The 23,352-nt window shown below is 39.8% G+C and overlaps 2 protein-coding genes and 1 pseudogene across 3 annotated transcripts in view; 2 read left to right on the top strand and 1 right to left on the bottom strand.

Moving 5' to 3' along the window:
- PIR (pirin) overlaps positions 1-941 on the bottom strand; it is a 118,272-nt gene extending 117,331 nt beyond the window's left edge. The window contains exon 1 of the mRNA XM_043995803.1: positions 467-941. The gene's annotated coding sequence lies outside the window, so the exon portion shown is untranslated. The remainder of the gene's footprint in view (positions 1-466) is intronic.
- On the top strand, positions 667-4,496 carry LOC122747370 (annotated as a pseudogene).
- Positions 4,497-11,887: 7,391 nt separating this feature from the next.
- BMX (BMX non-receptor tyrosine kinase) overlaps positions 11,888-23,352 on the top strand; it is a 92,548-nt gene continuing 81,083 nt past the window's right edge. Inside the window, exon 1 of one of the 2 annotated variants that reach the window (XM_043995552.1) lies at positions 11,888-12,015. The gene's annotated coding sequence lies outside the window, so the exon portion shown is untranslated. Of the gene's footprint in view, positions 12,016-17,847; positions 17,939-23,352 lie in introns of those variants that run through there. The other variant, XM_043995553.1, reaches the window with a different exon arrangement.

Below are 23,352 nucleotides of genomic sequence, written 5' to 3'. Positions count from 1 at the left end.
TCCAATTCATTTCCTTCTCAGAGATGAAGAAAACCTGAATCCTAGCACACAGCAGGTGAATATAAATGCTATGAAATCAGATAAGGAAATCTAAGAAAACTTGAACTTGCCCTCCCCAGGAAGCTAGAAAGGTAACCGTAAAGACACTGTGCAGGCAGACAACACCCCTAGATTATCTCTGGCCTGTGCTCCAATTCCAAATTCAAGTGAAGGTAACTAGAAGGTCTTTTACAGACATCACCTCCCCTTTCCCAAGGCAAATCCTCGCACCCATTCTCCCCCACGAACCTCTGTAGACACACTACTCTTTTACCGAGGTTTCTTAAATAAACTGGGCAAAGGATGAAACACCTCTTTTGGCTAAGGAGCAGTTAAAGCCAGTCAAGGCCTTTCGGGAAGTTCAGTGATTTCCCCCACCCCCACCCCCCCCACCCCCTGCTGCTGGCTAGGCAGGGACTGTACTTACACTGGCCCTCTGAGACGGATAGTCTGGAGGGGGTCACTGCAGGAATGTGCCTGGAGGCTCCGTGTCAGAGTGTGCTGCAGTTTCCCCTGCACACCTAAGAAAATCTTGCTGCCAGAGAACTGGAGCTGATCTCGGGACTATATAGCAGGGGAACCCTGATTCACTAGCTCACAGTGACTCAGCAGTTAGGTTGGCTTAGGATGCGTGTGGCAGAGGCACAGCAAACAACCAAGGGGTGGGGTCCTTGCAGATGAAGATGGAAAGCGGCATCTTGCCAGGGGCCCCTCGGTTTTGCCCAAGGGCTCGTGGGCAGGGAGGCTGCGTGTTTTTGTTTTGCACTCTATTCCGGTTATTTTTCTTCCTCCTAGCTTAAGGGGCCCACAGAGACTCCAAGCTGCGACTCCACCCCCGGTACCACTTGGAGCCCGTAGGCCACCACGCCCCACCCAGCACTACCTTTTCCGTCCCCAGGAAAGGAGGGAATCAGGGCACGTCTTTGGGGACCTTAAACTGGAGCTGGAGCTTGTGGGTTGGGATGCAGCCAGAAATGGGCGGAGGCTCCGGGTTCTCCCCCGCCCATCACTGAGCCTCTGCCAGAGCAAAGACGACTGGGTTAGGGAAGCAACTGTTTTCCGTGTCTCCCAGAAGATGCTCCCGGAGTCACATAGAGGGGAATTGCAGCTAGGGGCTCCTCATCATTAAAATAAAAGGACTGTGGGGCGGCTAGGTAGCGCAGTGGATAGAGCACCGGCCCTGGAGTCAGGAGGACCTGAGTTCAAATCCGGCCTCAGACACTTAACACTTACTAGCTGTGTGACCCTGGGCAAGTCACTTAACCCCAATTGCCTTACTAAAATAAATAAATAAATAAATAAATAAATAAATAAATAAATAAATAAATAAATAAATAAATAAATAAATAAATGAATGAATGAATAAATGAATAGATAGATAGATAGATAGATGGATGGATGAATGAATGAATGAATGAATAAATGAATGAATGAATGAATGAATAAATGAATAAATGAATAAATGAATGAATGGGCTGGGCTGGATGCTCTCTAGGTTTCCTTCCAGAGCAAAAGCCTATAGGTGATGTTGCTTAACTTCATTGTGGTCCAGAAATCCTATCTACTTTATAGGACTGAGTCAGGAATATGCATAGGTTGTGGGATCTGATCAGCTAGAGGACTCCCCAAATGGGAACTCCCTCCTGCCCAAGCAAATTGTAACCTATGCTGTCATTTCAGTAGTATCCGATTCTTTGTGACCTCATTTGGGGTCTTCTTGGCAGAGATACTGGAGTGTTTTTGCCATTTTCCTTCTCTTATTACAGATGAGGAAACTGAGGCAAACAGGGTTAAGTGATTTGCCCAAGGTCACACAGATAGTAAGTGTCTGAGGCCAGATTTAAACTCAGGAAGATGAATCTTTCTGACTCCAGGCCCAGCATTCTATCCACTACACCACCTAACTTCTCTGTAGGTTATGACCTAACCCTAAATCAATCCTCAAGACTTGCCTGAGGTTCATAGAATTTTTGTCTCAATTAAAAACCAATCTTCTACAGGAAATCACCCCCGCAATGTATCCAGACTTAGAATAAGGGGAAAAAAATCTGTATGTCAAATTTGTTATGGGCCTAGCACCCCAGAAGTTTTCTGGGGTATATCAAAGAACCTTCTCCTTGAGAACCTAAACCAAAGGACAGACACACCTAAAGAGTTAAGTGGCACTGGATCTGGACTGAGCTAGCTCCAGGACCCCCACCAGTCTCCCCCACCCCTGGGAAGATAAGTTTGGGTGTGGCTGCTGCTTTTATGTCCTGAGGAGAGAGATGGCTTGAGAGATCCACAGCCATCCCTCACCCAACTCCCTCAGCTACCACCAGTGGGGGATGGTCCTCCCTCAATAAGGGAACTTTCCACAGTCAGATGATCACCCCCATCAATCCTCTATAAAAGTACCTGCCTGTCTCCTGCTAGAGGAGCTAGGTATCTCAGAGCCACGCCTCTGTACCATACCTTCTCCCCATGAAAAGAAGTCCAAGGATTTCTCTCTTGGTTTCCTTTCTCCCTAAATAAACTATTATCTTATTCTATTGGATTTGTGTGCAAGAGGGTATAATTCTTTAAAGAGGAATTCCCAAGAATCCCTACCCCAAACCCCAAACCCCTACTCCTATCCCAAACCCCCCACCTATTTCCCCATAACAAATTTCTCAGACAAGAATTTGGAATCCCAAATAACTCATTCTCCAATAGGTAAATGGTTAAAAGATATGAATAAATGGTTCTCAAAAGAACTGCAAACTATTAACAACTACATGAAATAATTAACTTAAGTGCCTTCCTTTTTTCATGTATATAACTCGTTTTTTATATATTTGTTTGCATGTTGTCTTCCCATTAGATTGTAAGCTCCTTGAAGGCAAGAAGTATCTTTTGCCCTTTCTTGTATCCCTAGAGCTTAGCACAGTGCCTGACACATAATAGGCACTTAAAAAATTTTTATTGTTGGGGGCAGCTAGGTGGCGCAGTGTATAAAGCACCAGCCCTTGATTCAGGAGGACCTGAGTTCAAATCTGGCCTCAGGCACTTGACACTTACTAGCTGTGTGACCTTGGGCAACTCACTTAACCCTCATTGTCCCACAAAAAAAAATGTTTTTTGCTCAACTCAGTAGGTCATATAGCTAGTAAGCATAAGGTATACCAGCTTAGAACTTAAGACTCCCTAACTTTAGGCCCAGAACAATATCTATAGTACCAAGTAACATAGATGGATATTATGAGAATGAAATGAGATATTAGGTATTAAATTCCTTTAAACTAGTTAAGATTGCTAAGCAACTGCATTGGTGGATTACTCTTACACTATCATTAGTATTGCAGAATGGTCCCGCGAATTTTAAATGAGGTGATGTTGTACAGTGCAATGTCATTGGTATTCGTTCATTGTATTCGTTCACATTTATATGTCATTCTAGCTGCACCACACCTAAATGGGCAAGGACTGGAAAAGGAACTCACAATGATGTAGTTTCTACTGTGTGCCAGGTGCTTTCCATATATTATCTCCTTCGATCTTCAAAACAACCTTCCCTGCAAGGTTGGGGCTTTTATTATCCCCATTTCACAGATGAGGAAACTGAGGCAGACAGGTTTAAGTGATTTGCCCCCAGGTCACACAGCTAGTAAGTAATTTGAGGATGAATCAGCGCTTTCTGCCACAAACAACACAGGCTGACCGACTAGATTGGTCCTCAAACCCCAGTGTTTCTCTGTTCTCATACTTGAAACTTATTTGTGTATTTGAAATTAAATTGCGAGTGTGCAAGGGGGAGTGAGTGGCCATGGCTGGGATTACGTGTATTGGTGGTGGCTGCAGCAGCTAAGAGTCTTCTGGAAGCGAGGGACACCAGGCTTGACCTCAGCCCTTACCCCGCATACGGCCTGGACATGCATCCCACCAGCTAAGATATCAACCTGGATTCTCCTAACAAAGGTCTGCTATCTGATACCATGACAGATGTGCTTGTGCATACAGGGACTGCCAGACCTCCATTCCTGAGGGCCTGACGGAGGTAGAGGAAGAAGAGCTCACTAAGGTGGAAGAAGAGATTGTGATATTACGCCAGGTCCTGGCAGCCAAAGAAAGAGCTGGAAAGGAAGCTGGGCCTAACTCCCTTGGATGGACTGAAGCAGAATCTTTCAAAGAGCTGGCATGATGTTCAGGTCTCCGATGCTTACAAGAAGACTCAGGAAACTCTCTCCCAGGCAGGACAGAAGACTTCACCTACCTTGTCCAATGTGGGCTCTGCTATCAGCAGGAAACTTGGAGATATGAGGAACTCTGCAACCTTCAAGTCTTTTGAAGATTGATTTGAGACCATAAAGTCCAAAGTTGTTGGTGGCCGGGAGAATGGCAGTGACAACCTTCCTTCACCAACAGGAAGCTGTGATAAACCTCTGCAGGATCATGCTCCTTTCTATACCCCTTTGAAGATTATCTCTGCCACAGAATGAGATGAAGAATCCTCTCAACTCATCATGAACAACTCTGCAGAAAAAAACCAATATAATGATCATTCAAACCAGGACATGGAGAGTCCAGTTTTGAGAATTCATATCCATACATATATATAGACACTTCCTGCTGGATTTGAGTAAAATAGAGAACAAAAAAGTTTTGTGCACGAATATTTCATGCTCAAATTTATAGATGAAATGTATCACTGTGCTATTCTTCCGGGGCGGGGGCGGGGGTGGGGGAGGCATTTAAATGGACAGGACTTTCTCATTGGGGATAGAAGCCCAAGCATGAACTCTCATTTGGATAACACTACAGCTTAACCGAATGCCCAAATAGATTTCTGTTTGGGAATGGAAAGAAGTATAATTATGAAACACACTTTTCAAAAATGTTTCTTTTCTCCCTTCCTTCGGTTTCTGAAAGCTCTTATAAGTAATCTAGAAAACGAACTAGTTCAGTTATTTCCCCCCAATAAAAAAATGATTGTCAAGATGTGAAACTGTCCGTTTTTCTGTGCCTTCCAGAAAGGGGACTCTAGTTAGCAGCTGCCTGGTTGTTACACTAATGCTCAAGCTTTCACAAAACAAAACAAAAAAATCTTTATTTTTTAAATGCAGTGGACTTTTCAAAAATCAAAACAAAGCAAAGCAGCTTTAGCCTCATATTAGGGAAATATCTTGGAACTTGGAAGCCGAAATGCCAGCCTTACATCACCTTATGCTTTAGTTGTTTATAATCTTTTTTCTTTTTTTTTTTTTTTTTGGTGAGGCAGTTGGGGTTAAGTGACTTGCCCAGGGTTGTACAGCAAATAAGTGTCAAGTGTCTGAGGTTGGATTTGAACTCAGGTCCTCCTAAATCCAGGGCTGGTGCTCTATACACTGCACCACCTAGCTGCCACTATAATCTTTTTATATAAAGAAATTGAGGGTTCTAAAGCTGGGTTTTGAGCACTGTGTGGTTTTGCATTTAATCCTCATGGCAGCATGCCTGTGCCAGTTTGTGTGTTTATTTAGCTCATTCCCTAACTTCATTTGAGTGTATGAAACTTCCTTCTCTGTTCTCTGTATTGCTGCAGCAGATCCTAGCAGGTTCCTGCCTTTAGCTAATCAGCTCAGAGGTCTATAGACAGCAAGGAATATCATAACAAGATGAGAAATAAACCTCTATCTTAAGCAACTTTTAAGTGACAACAGCTCATCCCTCTGTCTGGCTCTTCTACTTCTGAATAAGCCCAAATGATTGTACATTATTGCTCAGTAAATCTGAACCTGCTATTGTTTACAGGAGATATAAAAGCAGAAAATAGTCAATGAGAAGTAGGACTGGACCCTCCCCGCAAGACAGGCTGGAGATAGATAGAAAGAGTTGATTCATATTAGCAGGTATCTGTCTTGGGATTTTGTTAAGTTCCTAATATCAATATTTTGTAAGAGCTCTGAGACTTTTCCCCCTGTTTTTATAATGATGCCATTTGGCATATTTCTCATGGTAATGTGGGATGGGTTTAGGGTCAAATTGATCATGAGTCGTCCCAAAAAGAATTACAAGACTCAGTGACTCAGTTTCCCAAGTTTTATTGCAATACTATGAGCGACCACATGGGAGTGTCTTTTGAATAGTCAAAGAAAAGATAGTTATATTTATAGTGTGGATAAATTGATTATCAGTCTCATTACAATAATCTCCACCATAGGGAAGGACAGGGGAAAGCTTATCCTAATTTGGAGTTCCTGGGGTCCTAAGCCAACCCCCAGGCTGCTACCTTTTTCCATGGAAGTGTATTTTGGGGGTTTACACGTCATAAGGTGAATCTGGGGACAAATTTGGCCTTTTCTAGGCATGTCACTTTTTGATTCCCATGCTTAGTTTTAAAATGTCTTCATTTATCAGTTGAATTTCTATGCCTTGTCTGTGTATCATTGTTATAGTTAAGGTCTCTATGACCTGCTTCTTTATGTTCTTGTTATGGGTACTGATTTATGTGGGTAATGAGGAACCTAGGCCCTGACTTGTATTAATGAAGACTCAAGTCTTAAGTTATCCATTAAATGGGGTCTGAATCCCTTTTAGAGCTCATATCTAGATTAGAGCTTGGGTCTTAGGTTTTTCTGTTAACCCCTTTTTTGCCTCCTACATCACTGGCAATTTTCCTACCTAGTATGAGGCATGGTTTTAAGACTTTTTTTTTTGGCAAGGCAATTGAGGTTAAGTGACTTGCCCAGGGTCACACAGCTAGTAAGTGTTAAATGTCTGAGGCAGGATTTGAACTCAGGTCCTCCTGACTCCAGGGCCAGTGGTCTATCCACTGTGCCACCTAGCTGCCCTGTGAGACATGATTTTGAGGGTGAGGTTTTGTGCCTTATTGGCTCTCAGCAGTGGGATTAAAATCTGTTTGCTTGTATACATAATCAATAATATCTTGTTGGCTGAAGGAATATTCCTTCCAGCCCAAAGTGACCCCATTTTGTTCAGCCTTAATGTTCTCCCTACTCTAAAGAAGCAAGTTCTACTATACTAGTATCTGTTTATCAGTCCTCCATGCCATGTTAGGAGGCAGATGTAGTAGGAAACATACTGTGTAGTATCCTTTTATCAGGCGTTATTATTTGTGACTGAAATTGTTGGGGAACAGTAAGAAGAAGGAAGATGAAGAAGTGGGAATTGTTCTTTCATCTCCTTAAACTGGATATTGGGTATTTGTCAATAAATTATTCCCTTCAGGGTAAGTTTTTTTAAAAAAAGAAAGAAAGAAATTAAATTGCAAAGAAAAAGTTCAAAAATATTCCTCACAACTCTGTAAAGGTTGGTTGTGTATGATCATCTTTGTTTTTCAAGTGAGGAAACAGGCTCAGATATTTCTGTAGTCAGTCGACATGCATTTAAAGTGCTGAGTTTACAAAGAACTGAGGTTTTCTGACCCCGGGATTCCAGAACTCCATCTCATTACCTATTTCCAAGGAAATGTAAGACTACTACCTCTCTATGGAGAGGAGGCATAATGAGAGGAAATGGACCAAGCCAGGATCCCCAAACCATCCTGGACTCATTCCTCTCAAGCTTTTCACCCTGTCTAGAAATGAACTGGATATTGACTGGGATATGAACAGTTTGGTGTATCCATAATTTTGGCCTCACAATTCCTTCCACCAATGCACGTTGCAATCCCTCCATATTTTCTCCTTCTGTGCATTTCTCACCAACACTCACTAACCAGGCTTTGTCTTGTCAACATCCCTCTGGAAGGATGGATTAAAGAATTGACCAGGCAGGGCAACATTATCTCTTATATTTTGATTAATTCAACCTAGCGTCATATTTATTTGTTTGTTTGTTTGTTTGCAGGGCAGTGGGGGTTAAGTGACTTGCCCAGGGTCACACATCTAGTAAGTGTCAAGTGTCTGAGGCTGGATTTGAACTCAGGTCCTCCTGAATCCAGGGCCAGTGCTTTATCCACTGCGCCACCTAGCTGCCCGATGTCATATTTATTTTATTGGTTGCCAGAGTATCACATTATCTCTTATTGAACTTGCAGTCCACTAAATGCCCCACCCCCCTCACCTGTATTTTTATGGTTAGCATTATCCCCAATTCAAATAGAGGCTCTCAATCTCCACAAAAGTCTGTCCTAAACTGGGCTTGTACATTCCACCATATTACAAATTCAATTCAAAATGGATACATGTTTTTAATTTTCCAGATCATAGCATTTTTAAAAATTGAAGGAAAAACATATCTCTCTCACAGCTCTAGGTAAGAGATGTATTCTTAACCAAACAAGAGATGGAGGCAATTACAAAAGATAAAGTGGATAACTTTGATTACATAAAACTGAAAAGCTTCTACACAAACACAGCGTGTCCAGGATAATAATGGAATAAGGAGAAAAAAAATCCGTGTATCAAATTCTGCAGACAAGTGTTTGGAATCCAAAACAAGTTGTTCTCCAGTAGATAAGTGGTCAAATGATAGGAACAGATCGTTCTCCAAAGAACTGCAAACTATTAACAACTACATGAAATAATGCTCCATATCACTAGTAATGAAAGAAATGAAAAATGAAAAATTTCACTGGACTCTACAAATTAATAGAAATGACAAAAGATGAGAATGCTCAATGTTGGTAAGATTATGGGGAGATAAGCACACCAGATAGCTATGTGGGCATAGTAAGTAGACGGTTGGACCTGGAATCAAGAAGACCTGAATTCAAATCCAGCTTCAGACACTTCCTAGCTATGTGATCCTGGTCAAGTTATTTTACCTCTGTTTGCAGAGTTTTCTCAGCTTAAAATGGGAATACTAATAGCATCCAGCTTTCTGGTTTATTGTGAGAATCAAATAAGAAAATATTTGTTAAATGCTTAGCATAGTGTCTGACCTAATAAATCCTATTGGTGATGGGCTAGAGGTGCAGAATTAAGCATTCGTTTTCAGATAAGCAAAGGAGTTGGTTTGTTTTGATTAAAACAAATTGTTAAAAGGAGTTCTATTTAGAGAGTGGAGGTCTATCTGGAGAAATCGGTAAATAATGATTTTTATGCCAAAAAGAAAAAAGAGAACAAATGAATATATATAAATAACATTTTAAAAATACAAAGAAGAGAATAGAAGGGAAGTCAGAAGGGGACACTGACAAGCAAGATGGTTTTGTTACTATAATGTTAAATTAATGTATTTATATGTGAATATGTATATATGTACATATACATATATGTGTATATGTAAATGTATAAGACAAATGTGCAGTCTTCAATCCTCTTTTCTGTTCTTATTCACTGAAATACTGGCGTTTATTGCATTCATGATAAAAAAAAAAATAAAACTTAACAGAACAGAAAAATTGTTGGCCTTGGAGAACAATTGAGAAAATCTTCCTACCTTCCTTCTTTGCAGAGGTGAGGGACTATGGGTGTGGAACACCGAATATACTATCAGAATTAGTGTGTTGGTCAGTTTTGCGGTTTCTTAAAAGTGTCTTTCTTTTCTTATTCTTTGGGAATAGACATGGTTTTCTGGGTAGGGTGGAAGAAGCAATATATTCTGAAATAAAGGTGGCACAAAAATAACTGGTATCAATAAAAGCATTTAAAAAATAAAGATCAATATAACACAACACGCAGCTAGGTGGATACAGTGGATACAGTGATAAGTCTGAGAGAACATTGAAGTTAGATGACTCATCCAGGGTCACACAGCTAGTAAGTAAAGATCCAGGGTTCTACCACTGACTCCAAATCTGAGGCTCTTGCCACTATACCCAACATAAGCCATGTATATTTTGTAAATATATATTTATAAAATATCATACATGTATATACACATATGTTACACATAGCAGGAAAATATTCTATCTATACACCAAATATTATGTCATATATATTGGAAAAGGCAAAGTTTCTGCTTACTATTTAAAAGGTAAATATGGAATATATGCATGTATATGTAAATATAAATGTATGACAAATACATACATATATGTATAAATGTATATAAGCACAAGCATGTGAATTTTCTGTCTTGTCCCACCACATATATACATTTAGTTGTGTTATGTATGTATGCATGTATATATTTCTACATTCTATATACATACATGTCATATCTGCCCCCTAGATGTTAAGCAGCAACTTTGCCTTTTCTTTTTTTTTTCTTTTTTTTTTTTAGTGAGGCAATTGAGGTTAAGTGACTTGACCAGGGTCACACAGCTAGTAAGTGTTAAGTATCTGAGGTCGGATTTGAACTCAGGTACTCTTGACTCCAGGGCTGGTGCTTTATCCACTGCACCACCTAGCTGCCCAACTTTGCCTTTTCTAAATTTGTTTTCTCCTCCAGCACCAAGCACTATTTAGAACTTGATACATTTTTGTGTAATCTAATTAAATTATCCCAAGTATGGATTAGAATCCAGAGTTGAGTCAACGATGATATTTGGAGCTCTTGCCTCTCAATGTGGTTCTGAAGCTATACTCTAGATTTGTTGGAATGAAAGGAGTTAAGTGACTAGCCACTTAAAATAGTATTGCAACATATACAAAATGAATGATTTCTTTTCTTGGCTGCTCCTCCCGGGTGCCCCAAAGGTGTTTATGAGTGATGTCGGTTTGGGTGTTTTTACTTTGGTCATCAAAACATTAGATGCTAAGAAAACCGTAGGCAGCATGGTGTCACATTGGTGAGTGAGCTGACTTACAACAACCTGGGTTCAAGACCCACTCCTGACACACTGGTTGTGTGATTTTCAGCAAGTCACTTAGAGCCCCAGACAACTAACTCCCTAACATTGTAAATTACAGTGACGGTGCTTGGCAGAGGAAATCCTTACACTGATGAAATCATAGGTACAGTCAACAAACTTGAAAAGAAGCTATAGGATGAGCAAAGAAAACAACTGTAACAGTGGCAGAATTCTGTGATAACCATGCTTCCATGTTTACCCAACCACTCCTGGATACATCCTATAATGTTGGTATATATCGTCAACTGGAGAAAGGAGATGTCCCCAGTTGTGCCACCCAGTGCTCCAAGCTACAGAAATATATACCTCACATGGGCCACTAGGCAGCACCATAGTGCATGGAGTGCTCAGCCTGGAGTCTTCCTGAGTTCAAATGAGACCATAGACAATTCCCAGCTATGTGACCCTGAGCAAGTCACTTATCTCCATTTGCCTCAATTTTTTCATCTGTAAAATGAGCTGGAGAAGGAAATGGCAAAGCATTCCAGTATTTTGCCAAGAAATGACACCCTAAATGGGGTCATAAAGAGTCAAACCCTGGGGGCAGCTAGGTGGTGCAGTGGATAAAGCACTGGCCCTAGATTCAGGAGGACCTGAGTTCAAATCTGACCTCAGACACTTGACACTTACTAGCTGTGTGACCTTGGACAAGTCACTTAACCCTCATTGCCCAGCACACACACAAAAAAAGTCAAACCCACTGAAAATGAATGAACAACAAAAAACAGACTTATCTCTACTGTATTCACAAGTCTAAATTGGTCCAAGTTTTGGGTTAACACTTATTACTTATTCTCTGAGCTCTTTGGTCTTACCAAACTGTTTCCTGACTTGTATGGGAGCAGTCAATGTCAGAAAGGGAGTTTTTGTCTAGATAGTTTCTTGTTCTTTTCATAGAAGTTCTACATAAACAAAGGCAGGGCAGTTGAAATTTATGCAGAGCTCTTCTACTCCTTCCCCAACAGTCTTAGGACTGTTACCTCTCTAAACTGGAATCTTTATAAAATGTGCTTTTACCTCTATTTTCTTTGAGTTCAATCAAATCAGCAAGCATTGGCCAAGTGCTGAGTGTGGTTTCCTGTAGAATTGTGTAAAGTCCTGCAGAACAATATTCACTTGGGGCGACTGAGTAATGTGGTCATTTGGGGCCTCCAGTCAAAGAAACATGAGGAAGCCGGCTGGGGCATGACAAAGATGATTGCTACTTGTTTTCTTTCACCGGTTATCAGCTTATTCTGATTGGAGTGGATTCCAATAAAATGGAGCAGTCAGAAACGGTATGTAGCAGAGGTTGGTGGCAATGAACTGTTCTTTACACAGGAACTTAGTAGGGTTCAAATTCTGCTTCAGGAGAGAAGCCAGCTGATTGATGTTTATACTGGCCTGAAGAAAGAGGCTAGTGACAGTTATGTTTAAGTAAGCATTTACATTCTCTTTTCTGTTTTGTTCTGCTTATTGCCATGGGTTTTTTTTCCCCCAACATATACCTTCTAACAGCTTCTGAAAGAAAGATGTTTTCATTAAATTTCTCCTTATTTTCCCGTGTTTTTTTTTTTACTAGCTTGTAACTTCTACAAATTGGTGGGTATTTTTTATGCTTACTTTCTGTGCATGTGTGTGGTTTATTATTTGATATGTCTGGGAATGGGATTTTTGTGTGTGTGTATGTGTGAGGCAATTGGGGTTAAGTGACTTGCCCAGGGTCACATAGCTAGTAAGTGTCAAATGTCTAAGGCCAAATTGAACTCAGGTACTCCTGACTCCAGGGCTAGTGCTCTATCCACTGTACCACCTAGCTGCCCCGGGAATGGGATTTTAAAAATATATTTGTTTGGTTTTGGCAAGGAGGGAGAAGGGAAAGAGGACAGTGGTTATTAGAGAGAGAACCAGCTACATGGCACTATTCGTAGGAAATAGAATTGACTCTGAAATCAGAAAAACCGGGTCTGAATCATTCTTCGGAATTCTTTCCCCTGCCAGGCCTCTGTTTAAAATGCAGATATTCCTGGGAAGTACAAGGAGTTAAAGCAGGAAGGAGTTCTTCATATGTTTGTGTGTGTGTGTCATGGACCCCTTTGACAGACTGGTGAAATCTATGAAGCCCTTCTCAGAATATTTTTAGTAGCGTAAAATAATATATAGGACTACAAAAAAACCCAATTACATTGAAATCAGTTAGCAAAAGATATATAATATATATACATACATATATATATACACATGCATATATATAATGTGTACGTGTTTGTGCATGTGCATGTGCTCGTACATGTGTGTTTGTGTGTGTGTGTTATTTTTAAACAAGGTCTCAGATGCCAGGTTAAAAAGCTTTGAAATTAAAGGCTTTCATCCTGAGGTGTTAAGTGGTTCTGCATTTTTTTCTTGACAAGGGAAAACCAAAATAAAACCCTTTGATATTGAGGGAGGAAGAAAAGGGAGCAGCAGAGGACAGTGGTATAAAAAGAGGGGATAATCTCAAAAAGGGGAAGTAAAGGTGCCAAACAGGAACCTCAAGTACATATCAATTTTGCCCAGGCCCACTCTAATTTTAATAGCAGAGGAATTGGATTTTGCCTTTTGTGTAATAAAACAGATCTCCAAAGTAGTTGGTTCTCTAATAAAAATAACTAGTATTTATATACTGCTTTAAAGTTTGCAAAACCCACTATCCGATTTTATCTTTATAGCAATCCTGGAAGGATCATCTTCATTTTACAACTAAGGAAACTGAGGCAAACAGAAGTTAAGTGACTTGCCCAGGGTCACACAGCTATTATGTATCTGAGGTTGAATTCAAACTCAGGGCTTCCTAACTCTAAGTTCAATCCTCTTACCCACTAGACCACCTAACTGCCTCAATAAGTTGATAAGCAGAGAGTTACCTTGGGGCCAGTTGTATCAAAGTAACAAGAGGCTGTGCTAAAAAGTTAGGATTGCTGGCAATGTCTTATTTCCCTACTTCCAGTGCCTTTGTGATCTCATCTATATGGGTTCTTCCCATATCAGAGTCCATCCACACCTGTTCGGAGCTCCCATCCCACTCTTGCACTTGGTCTCCTATGGATTCTGCAGAATATATTCTACCACCAAGCTGGAGGACTTGTGCTATCTAGTGTTTCCTGGATACCAGTTGAATGTTCAGGCTGCCCATCTGTTGCCCTTCCCCAATGCTACAAGACTTATCCAATCTTATGTTTCACAAATGATGATCCTTGGATCATTTCTTGTGTATAAGTTATTATAGGAAATCACTCTTTGACTACTTGTGCTTCCTATGCCCCCAACTCTCCCCACAACAGTCTCCATTCTCTTTTGTGTCACATACACTGATGGAGTGAGGGGTGGGGGCAGGGAAGTACTATACAATTTCCTGAATGCTGTCCAGTCATCCTTCTTTCATTTATTCAATTCTGGGACCAATTTGTCGTCCATCTGCAGGACATTACACATGCACTTATGCATATACTGCTTTAGGATGATGCGACCATTAGGTCATTATCATGCCAAGGACAATTGTGACTTTTTCTCTCTAGTACCTGATAATATCACATAATAGGATGCAGTTGGGGGGAAGGGGGGACATTAAGGATGTTTGTGACAGCTTCTTTGTAAAAATAAATGTTTATTTATACAGTGTTTTAAGGTTTGCAAAGTACTTTCTGATGATTATCTTTTCTGATCCTCACAACAACCCTGAGAGGTAGGTACTATTATTATCCCCATTGACAAAAGAAGAAACAGAGGGGCACAGGTCAAGTGACTTGCTCAGGGCCACTCAGCTAGTAAGTATCTAAGGTTGAATTTGAACTTGGGTCTTCTTTCTAGCCAATGTGCTGTCTTCATTGGATGGTCTGAAAGACTAATGGAGTTTAGTGAAAAGAGCTCTGGATTTAAAACTAAAGTTATGGGGACTGCTAGGTGGCACAGTGGATAAAGCACCAGCCCTGGATTCAGGAGGACCTGAGTTCAAATCTGGCCTCAGACACTTGACACTAGCTCTGTGACCTTGGGCAAGTCACTTAACCCAGCCAAAAAAAAAAAAAAGAAAGAAAACTAAAGCTATAGCTAGGGTGAGATAATCAAGGCTTTACTTCAGGGTGATGGGTTTATTTTTGTATTTTTCTCAGCATAATACCATTATTATGATTATTTCTAATAAGTGATTATTAACAATTATAACAGATTATTAATAATAAATTATAAAGCAAACAACACAATAATGAAAATTAATAATTGATTTGTGATAAGATATTGATTATAATAAATTATTATTGATAATAAATTATATTACGCTCCAAAAATACATAAATAAATTCAACACCATGGACATGAAATCTTATTAATAAGAGACAGGTCAGCATTCATGCCAAAGCCCCCCAGGATGTTGAATTTAAAGGGCCCTGACATTACTTTCAACCCTTCAGAAGCTAAAAAACTAAAGTTAGCACCTAGTGACTAAGAATAGTTAAAATAGGAAACTCCCACGTGGTCTGCTTCCTCCCCTAAACCCCAGGCAATATCCACTGTGGCTCAGGCCCTCCCTGCTCTCCCCATTCTGCTTCCAGTGGCATCCCACAGTATCATCCTGACACAAATGAGCTGGTTTCTCTAGGAACCAAAAATGCTACTTATAGCTCCATTTGGAGCCAGAACACTTGAATTCAAATCCTGGTTCTACTCTATGCAAACCTGCGTTCAAGTCCTAACTCAGCTCTTAAGTAAGGGAATTGGACTTCTAAGGTCCCTTCTTGCTCTAATTGTTATGGGCGCAGAGCACCCCAGTTGTTCTCCGGGGCACATCAAAGAACCTTCTCCTTAAGAAACTAATCCAAAGGACAGACACACCTAAAGAGATAAGTGGAACCAGATCAGACTGAGCTAGCTCCAGGACCCCTACCCTTCATTCCAATCTCCCTCACCCCTGGGGAGATAAATTTGGTTGTGGCTGCTGCCTTTGTGTCCTGAGGAGAGAGATGGCTTGAGAGATCTGCAGCCACCCCTCACCCAACTCCTCCAGCCATTACCAGTGGGGGAGGGTCCTCCCTCACTAAGGGAACTTTCCACAGTCATATGGTCACCCCCATCAGTCCTCTATAAAAGTACCTGCCAGTCTCCTGCTCGAGGAAATTGGTATCTCAGAGCCACACTCTGTGCCATGCCTTTCTCCCTATGAGAAGAAGTCCAAGGATTTCTCTCTTGGTTTCCCTTCCCTTCCCCAGCCCCTAAATAAACTACTATTTTATTCTAATTGCTTTTGTATGCAAGAGGGTGTAATTCTTTAAAGAAGAATCCCTAAGGACCCCCAAACCCCTAACCCCTATCTCTACCCAAACCCCCTACCCCATTTTCACCATAACGTAACCATATGATCCTATGCTCTTGTCTTCAATTTCCTCATCTATAAGTCGAGGGAGTTTGAACAATGGTCCCATCCCATTCAAAATCTTGTTTTTTAATTGTTTTTCTGCTTTGTTTTGTTTTGTTGTAGGTGGCACAGTGGATAAAGCACCAGGCCTGGAATCAGGAAGACCTGAGTTCAAGTCTAACCTTACATATTTACTGGCTGTGTGACCCTGGGCAAGTCACTTTACTTCTGTTTGTTTCAAGTACTTACCCCTCCCCACCCAGGTTAGTTTGGAGGATCAAATGAGATAATAATCTTAAAGTGCTTAGCACAATGCCTGGCACATAGTCAGCATTGTATAAATGTTTATTCTCCTCTCTTTCCTTCCCCTTGTTTGGCTTGCATTTTCTATTTATTTTTTACTCAATTTTTTAGTAGTAACATAGTAAGAAGAAATGGCCCTTGACAAAATTCTGAAGGAGGTAGATATTGTGTTATAGTGACCTCAGCTTCCCATTTCAGTGTTCTTTACCCCACTTATAACATCTTCTACCTTTCCTGATCACAACCATGACCAGTGCCCACCTGGGCCTTTTATCCTTTTTACCTCTGCTCTATTAAAGCCTACTCTTAGCTAGAAGTCCATTTTAAATGTGCAGACAGGCAGTTCATAATTTCAAGAGTTACTCCTGTTACGGACTTTTGCATTTTAATAGTTGAACAATCAAGGACTTTTCAGGCAAGAATGGGGGATACCTGCTAGGAGGAAAGCTTTTGTTCTGCAATGGGACACCCCTAGAGATGAGCTATCTGTAGCTTTTTTCTTTCTTTCTTTGAGAATATGCTCTGCTTTGGGAGTAGAATTGTTATTTGCTTTTAAAATCAGTCCTGGAGCCTTTTGTGATGCTGTTTTTAGGAATCCAGATGTAGGTGAGTAGGTTTTTGGGGAAGGGGGGTAATTCCGGTAGGAAGGAAAGGGGGAATAAGTATTTATAAAGCACCTATCATGTGCAAAGCACTTTACAAACATTATCTACTTTGATCCTCACAACACCACTAGGAAGTAGGTGTTATTTTTATTCCCATTTTACAGATGAGGAAACTAAGGCAGACAGAGGGTAAGTGACTTGTTCAGGAATACAGCCCACTAGTAAGTGTCTGAAAATGTATTTGAACTCAGGTCTTCCTAACCTGAGGCACAGAGATCTATCCATTGAGCCACCTACTTAGGAAAATCCCTCCTTGGACAGAGACTATGATGCAGCCAACATGTATTGAGTCGCTCTTTAGGTGGGTTGCATTACAGAAAGGCTTTAGTGTATTTAACTAACAGAGGATTTCCTTTTTGAATATATTCCACTGCCACTGTTAGATTGTCCCATCCTGCAGAGTTGGATTTGCTTCTACATTGACATAAATTCCCTAATATAGTCATCTGTAAAACATCTTTTCAATTCCTCAAACCCTTCCAAGAAAATACAATTCATCTATGTAGCATGTTCACTCCTGCTATTTGCCTCCCAAACTCCTGAGTATCTCATATTTCACTGACTTTTGAAAACAAACAGCCCTAGATATTTGGTAGGCAAATTTGATATGTCTGTCTTACAGAGGTGGTGATGTGGAGTGCTAATTTTCCTGTTGCCATTTTAGAAGGCAATTTGTAGGTCATAGATTTTTGTTTTGTTTGTTTTGTTTGTTTGTTTGTTTTTTCTCATAGGTCATAGATTTGATTGTGGTTTGAGATAGCAAATTTTCCAGCCTGGATTTCAGGAGGTTAGAGGAGAGATACTTTGTCAATCATTCAGCAAGCATTTATGAAGCAAGCATCATGTGAGGAGTCTCTCTGTTTTGAGGTTAGTAGGGAGAGACCTTGGAAACTACTTTCTCATGAACTGATCCATGTTGCCATCACTTTTTTTTTTTGGTTGGGGCAATGAGGGTTAAGTGACTTGCCCAGGGTCACACAGCTAGTAAGTGTCAAGTGTCTGAAGCCAGATTTGAACTCAGGTCCTCCTGACTGCAGGACCAGTACTCTATCCACTGAGCCACCTAGCTTCCCTCTGCCATCACTTTTGATAGAAGATTAGAGTCCACTAAAAACATCCAGAGATTCCATTATTAAATACATACTTCAAGGGGTCCATGATAAGAAGAAAGTTCCCATAAACACTAAAGTAGTTCTTAAAACAATATTGCTGAAGGAGCCAAGATGGTGGAGGAAAGGCAGTGACTTGCCTGAGCTCTCCCCAAGATTCCTCCAAATACCTTCAAATAATGCCATAATACAATGCCTGGAGCAATAGGACCCACAAAAAGACAGGGTGAAATAATTTTCCAGCTAAAGACAACTTAGAAGGTTGGCATGAAAGGTCTGTTGTACCATGCTGAGAGTGGAGCACAGCACAGTGCAGGCTGTGCCAGTGCAGACTCAGCCCCAGGCACAACAAACCAGGAACAGGCCTTGGGAGGCTCTGAATCAGCAGCAGCAAGAGCTGCTTCTGGAACTCAGCCCATAGGTGGTAAGGGGGTTGAACAATTAGCCAGAAGGACATTTCTGGGGTCTCTTTGCTGTCATTTGGGCTAACTCTGTTGTTTTGCCCATACTCAGATCTAAGTCACAGTCTTGGGTGGCTGTCCCAACCCGGGGAGGAGAAAAAGTACACAAGAGCTTGTAACCACAGTAGAGAAGGACTCTGTTCATAGCTCCAGGACAGAAAAGCAAGCCTCTGATTGCTTGCAGACCTGAGCACAGGCCAGGAGAGTTGTAAACATAACCCTCCTTAAATCATACCACCTTGGAAGAACTAAAAACTTACAAATTCCTAGAAGAATTTCTGAAAATAGCTGCACAACCCCCTGAAGCTTGGGACAGTTCACCCTCCACCCTAGAAGCAGTGCCCCACTTTAACAAAGAGTCAAGAAATAGGCTGGGAAAATGAGGAAACAGAAAAAAATGCTGACCATAGACATTTTCTATGGAGACAAGGAAAATCAAAATACACCCTCAGAAGAAGATAACAAAGTCAAAGCTCTATTAATATGAATATATGGATCACCTGGATTTGATGGAGGTACTTTATTATCCAAAAGTATTTTTATTCTGTATCATGCTATTGAAACTGACAATGCCCTGTAATCAGTGGACAAAAAATCCATATATACCCTCAGAAATGGGGAGTCTAGGAGCCTCACTCTTAGGAGGGAAGTCTCCATGTGATCATGTTGCTATATATTTCTTCTTGGGACAATATATTAAATTAATATTGTGTTTTTTCCTATCCATTATCTGATCTGGTTTCTGTGAAGTACCTACTTCTGGTAAGAGAGGCAGAAATAGCCTTCTCTGATCTGGGTGAGCAAATGGTAGGAGATATTATTGATGTCTCTGACCTGCTTATTATCTTGTAGGAGAATGAGTATAAAAACTATATTTAATATTCAACAGCTCCTACATCCAAAGTTTCCAAGAAAAATATGAATTGGTCTCAGGCCATAGAAGGGCTCAAAAAGGACTTTGAAAATAAAGTAAGAGAGGCAGAGGAAAAAATGGAAAGAGAAATGAGAGTGATGCAAGAAAATTATGAAAAAAAAAAGTCATCAGCTTGGTAAAAAAGGCACAAAAAATACTGAAGAAAAAAATACTTAAAAAACCAGAAGTGGCTAAATGATAAAAGAGGTACAAAAAGCCAATGAGAAAAAGAATGTCTTGAAAAACCAAATTGGCCAAATGGAAAAGGAGGTACAAGAGCTCTCTGAAGAAAATAACTCCTTAAAAATTAGGATTAAGGGGCAGCTAGGTGGCACAGTGGATAGAGCACCAGCCCTGGATTCAGGAGGACCTGAATTCAAATCCGGCCTCAGACACTTGATACTTACTAGCTGTGTGACTCTGGGCAAGTCACTTAACCCCAATTGCCTCACCAAAAAAAAAAAAAAATAGGATTAAGCAAATGAAAGCTAAAGACTTTATGAGAAATCAAGAAACAATGAAGCAAAACCAAAAGAATGAAAAAATAGAAGGCAATGTGAAATATCTCATTGGAAAAACAACTAACTTGGAAAATAGATCCAGGAGAGATCATTTGAAAATTATTGGACTACCTGAAAGCCATGATCAAAAAAAGAGCTTAGACATTATCTTCCAAGAAATTGTCAGGAAAATTGCCCTGACATTCTATAACCAGAAGGTAAAATAGGAATTGAAAGAATACACCAATCACCTCTTTAAAGAGATCCTAAAATGAAAACTCCCAGGAATATTCCAGCCAAATTCCAGAGCTCCCAGATCAAGGAGGAAATATTGCAAGCAGCCAGAAAGAAACAATTCAAATATTGTAAAGCCACAGTCAGGATAACACAAAATCTAGCAGCTTTTACATTAAAAGATCAGAGGACTTGGAATATGATATTCCAGAGGACAAAGGAACTGGGATTACAAGAATCACCTACCCAGCAAAACTGATTATAATCCTTCAGGGGGAAAAATGAGAATTCAATGAAAGAGAGGACTTTCAGGCATTCTTGATGAAAAGACATGAAGCTGAATAGAAAATTTGACTTTCAAATACAAAACTCTAGAGAAGCATAAAAAGGTAAACAAGAAAAAGAAATCATAAGGGATATTAAAGGGTTAAACTATTTATATTCCTACATGGGAAGATAATACTTGTAACTCATAAGAACTTTCTTATTATTAGGGCAGATGGATGGAGGTTATTTTTTTTTCAGTGGCACAATGAGGGTTAAGTGACTTGCCCAAGGTCACACAGCTGGTAAGTGTCAAGTGTATGAGGTTGGATTTGAACTCAGGTCCTCCTGAATTCAGAGCTGGTGCTTTTTTCACTGCACCACCTAGCTACTCCCTGGATGGAGGTTATTTAGAAAGAAGGCACAAGTGTGAATTGAATATGAATGAATGATATCTTTAAGAAAATAAAATTAAGGGGTGACAGAGGAATGGAGTGGGAGAAAGGGAAAGGGAGAGATAGAATAGGGTAAAGCATCTCACATTAAAAAAGCAATAAAAATCTTACACAATGGAGGGAAAGAAGGGGAGATGCTGGGGAGTAAGTGAACCTTACTCTCATCAGAATTGGCTCAAAGAGGGAATAACATATATAGTAATCTATCTTATCCTGCAGGAAAGTAGGAGGGGAAGGGGATAAGGTGTGGGAGGGAGATGATAGAAGGGAGGGTAGATTGGGGGAGGGGCAGTCAGAAGCAATACACCTTTGAAGAGGGAAAGGGTGAAAGGAGAAAGAAGATAGAGTAAATGACATGGGGCAGGGAGTAGGATGGAGGGAAATTCAGTTAGCAATAGTAACCACGAAAAAAAATGTAAGCAATTTTGTCTGATAAAGGCCTCATTTCTCAAACATAGAGAACTGAGTCAAAGTTGTTAAAATAAGAGTCATTCCCTAATTGATAAGATATGAACAGTTGTCAGAGGAAATAAACAAAGCTAGCTATAGCAGTATGAAAAAAATGCTCTAATTCACTATTGATTAGAGAGCTGCAAGTCAAAACAATTCTGGGGTACTACCTCATACCTATTGGATTGAATAACAGGACAGCAGAAGAAAATGACAAATGTTGTAAGGGATATGGGAGAAATGAGACATTGATGCACTGTTGGTGAAGTTATATATAAACTGATTCAAACATTCTGTAGAGCAATTTGGAACTATGACCAAAGGGCCATAAATCCATCCAAAAAGAAATAAAAAACAAAAGTTAAAGGATCTATATGTACAAAATTATTTATGGCACCCCTTTTCTGGTGAAAAGAATTCAAAATTGAGGCGATGCCCATCAACTGGGGAATGACTAAACAAATTGTGGGATGAAATTATGATGGAACACTATCGTGCTATGAGAAATGATGGGCAAGATGCTCTCAGAAAAACCTGGAAAGACTTACATGAACTGATTCAAAGTGAGATGTACTATATACATAGTAACAGCAATATTGTAAGATGAGCAGCTGTGAATTACTTGGATATTCTCAACAATGCAATGATCCAAGGCAACTCTGAAGGATGTATGAAAAATGTGATCCATCTCAGAGAAAGAACTGAAGGTGGCTGAATACAGATTGAAGCATTAAAAAAAACAACAACCCAATATTGCTGTTATTGTATACAACATTCTCTTGGTTCTGCTCATTTCACTTTTCATTATTTCATCTGTCTATCCATGTTTTTTCTAAAATCAACAAGTTCATCATTTCTTATAGTGCAGTAATATTCTATCATGATTTTATATACCACAATTTGTTTGGCCATTCTCCAGTTGGTGGGCATCCCTGCAATTTCCAGTTCTTTGCTGCTACAAACATTTTAGAACATAGAGGTTCTTTTCCTTTTTCTCTAATCATCTTTGGAAAAAGACATAGTAATGGCATTGTTGGGTCAAAGGGTATAAGCCATTTAATAAATCTTTGGGCATAATTCCAGATTGCTCTCCCAAATGGTTGTATTAGTGCACGGTTCCACCAACAAGAAGAATGTTATTTATAGTAACAGTAATATTGTTTTAAGAACAACTTTGGTCGATTAAGTCATTTTGACTATTATAAATACCCAAATTGACTTTGTAGTTAAGGACATATGGAGGAAGATACTATCTGCTTCCAGATTGAGAACTGATAAATAGAAGTATGTATAGGATGATTTTACACACATATATGCACACATATACACATACATATTTATGTATAATAGTAGCCCTCTCTAGTATGAGGGGAGGGAAGAAAAAAATTTTACATGATAACTTTATTATATATTTGAAAGGAATAGCAAGTTGTACATAATAGATTTGTAGTTTCATACACAATCATCTTTTTATTCTGTTATGAAATACTTGTTTTGTTTCATAATTTAAAAATAAAAAACACTAAAGTATGCGTAGAAATTTTCTATTTTATAATAGCAATTTTACTTTATGGTAGCAAAGAACGGGGAAGTAGATGCTCATCGCTTGGCTACACAAATGATGGTACATGAATGTAACAGAGTATTACTCTGCTATATGACATGACAAACATAATGGATACTGAGAAGCATGGAAATACTTATATGAACTGATGCAAAGTGTCAATCAGAGTCAAGAAAACACCAAACACAAAAATTACAACAATGTAAATAAAAGAACAAAAACGACCAAACTATTAAAAATGAAAGTTATAAAATTACAGAGAGTAAGCCAAAACCCGAAGAAGAGATAAAAAATGACCTCTTCTGAGTTCTTTGAAGTGGTGCTGGTCCAT

Source organism: Dromiciops gliroides, chromosome 3 (genome assembly GCF_019393635.1).
Source record: "Dromiciops gliroides isolate mDroGli1 chromosome 3, mDroGli1.pri, whole genome shotgun sequence".
NCBI classification, from domain to species: Eukaryota; Metazoa; Chordata; class Mammalia; order Microbiotheria; family Microbiotheriidae; genus Dromiciops; species Dromiciops gliroides.
Note: the sequence above shows the minus strand (reverse complement) of the source record. Positions and strands in the feature narration are given on the sequence as shown.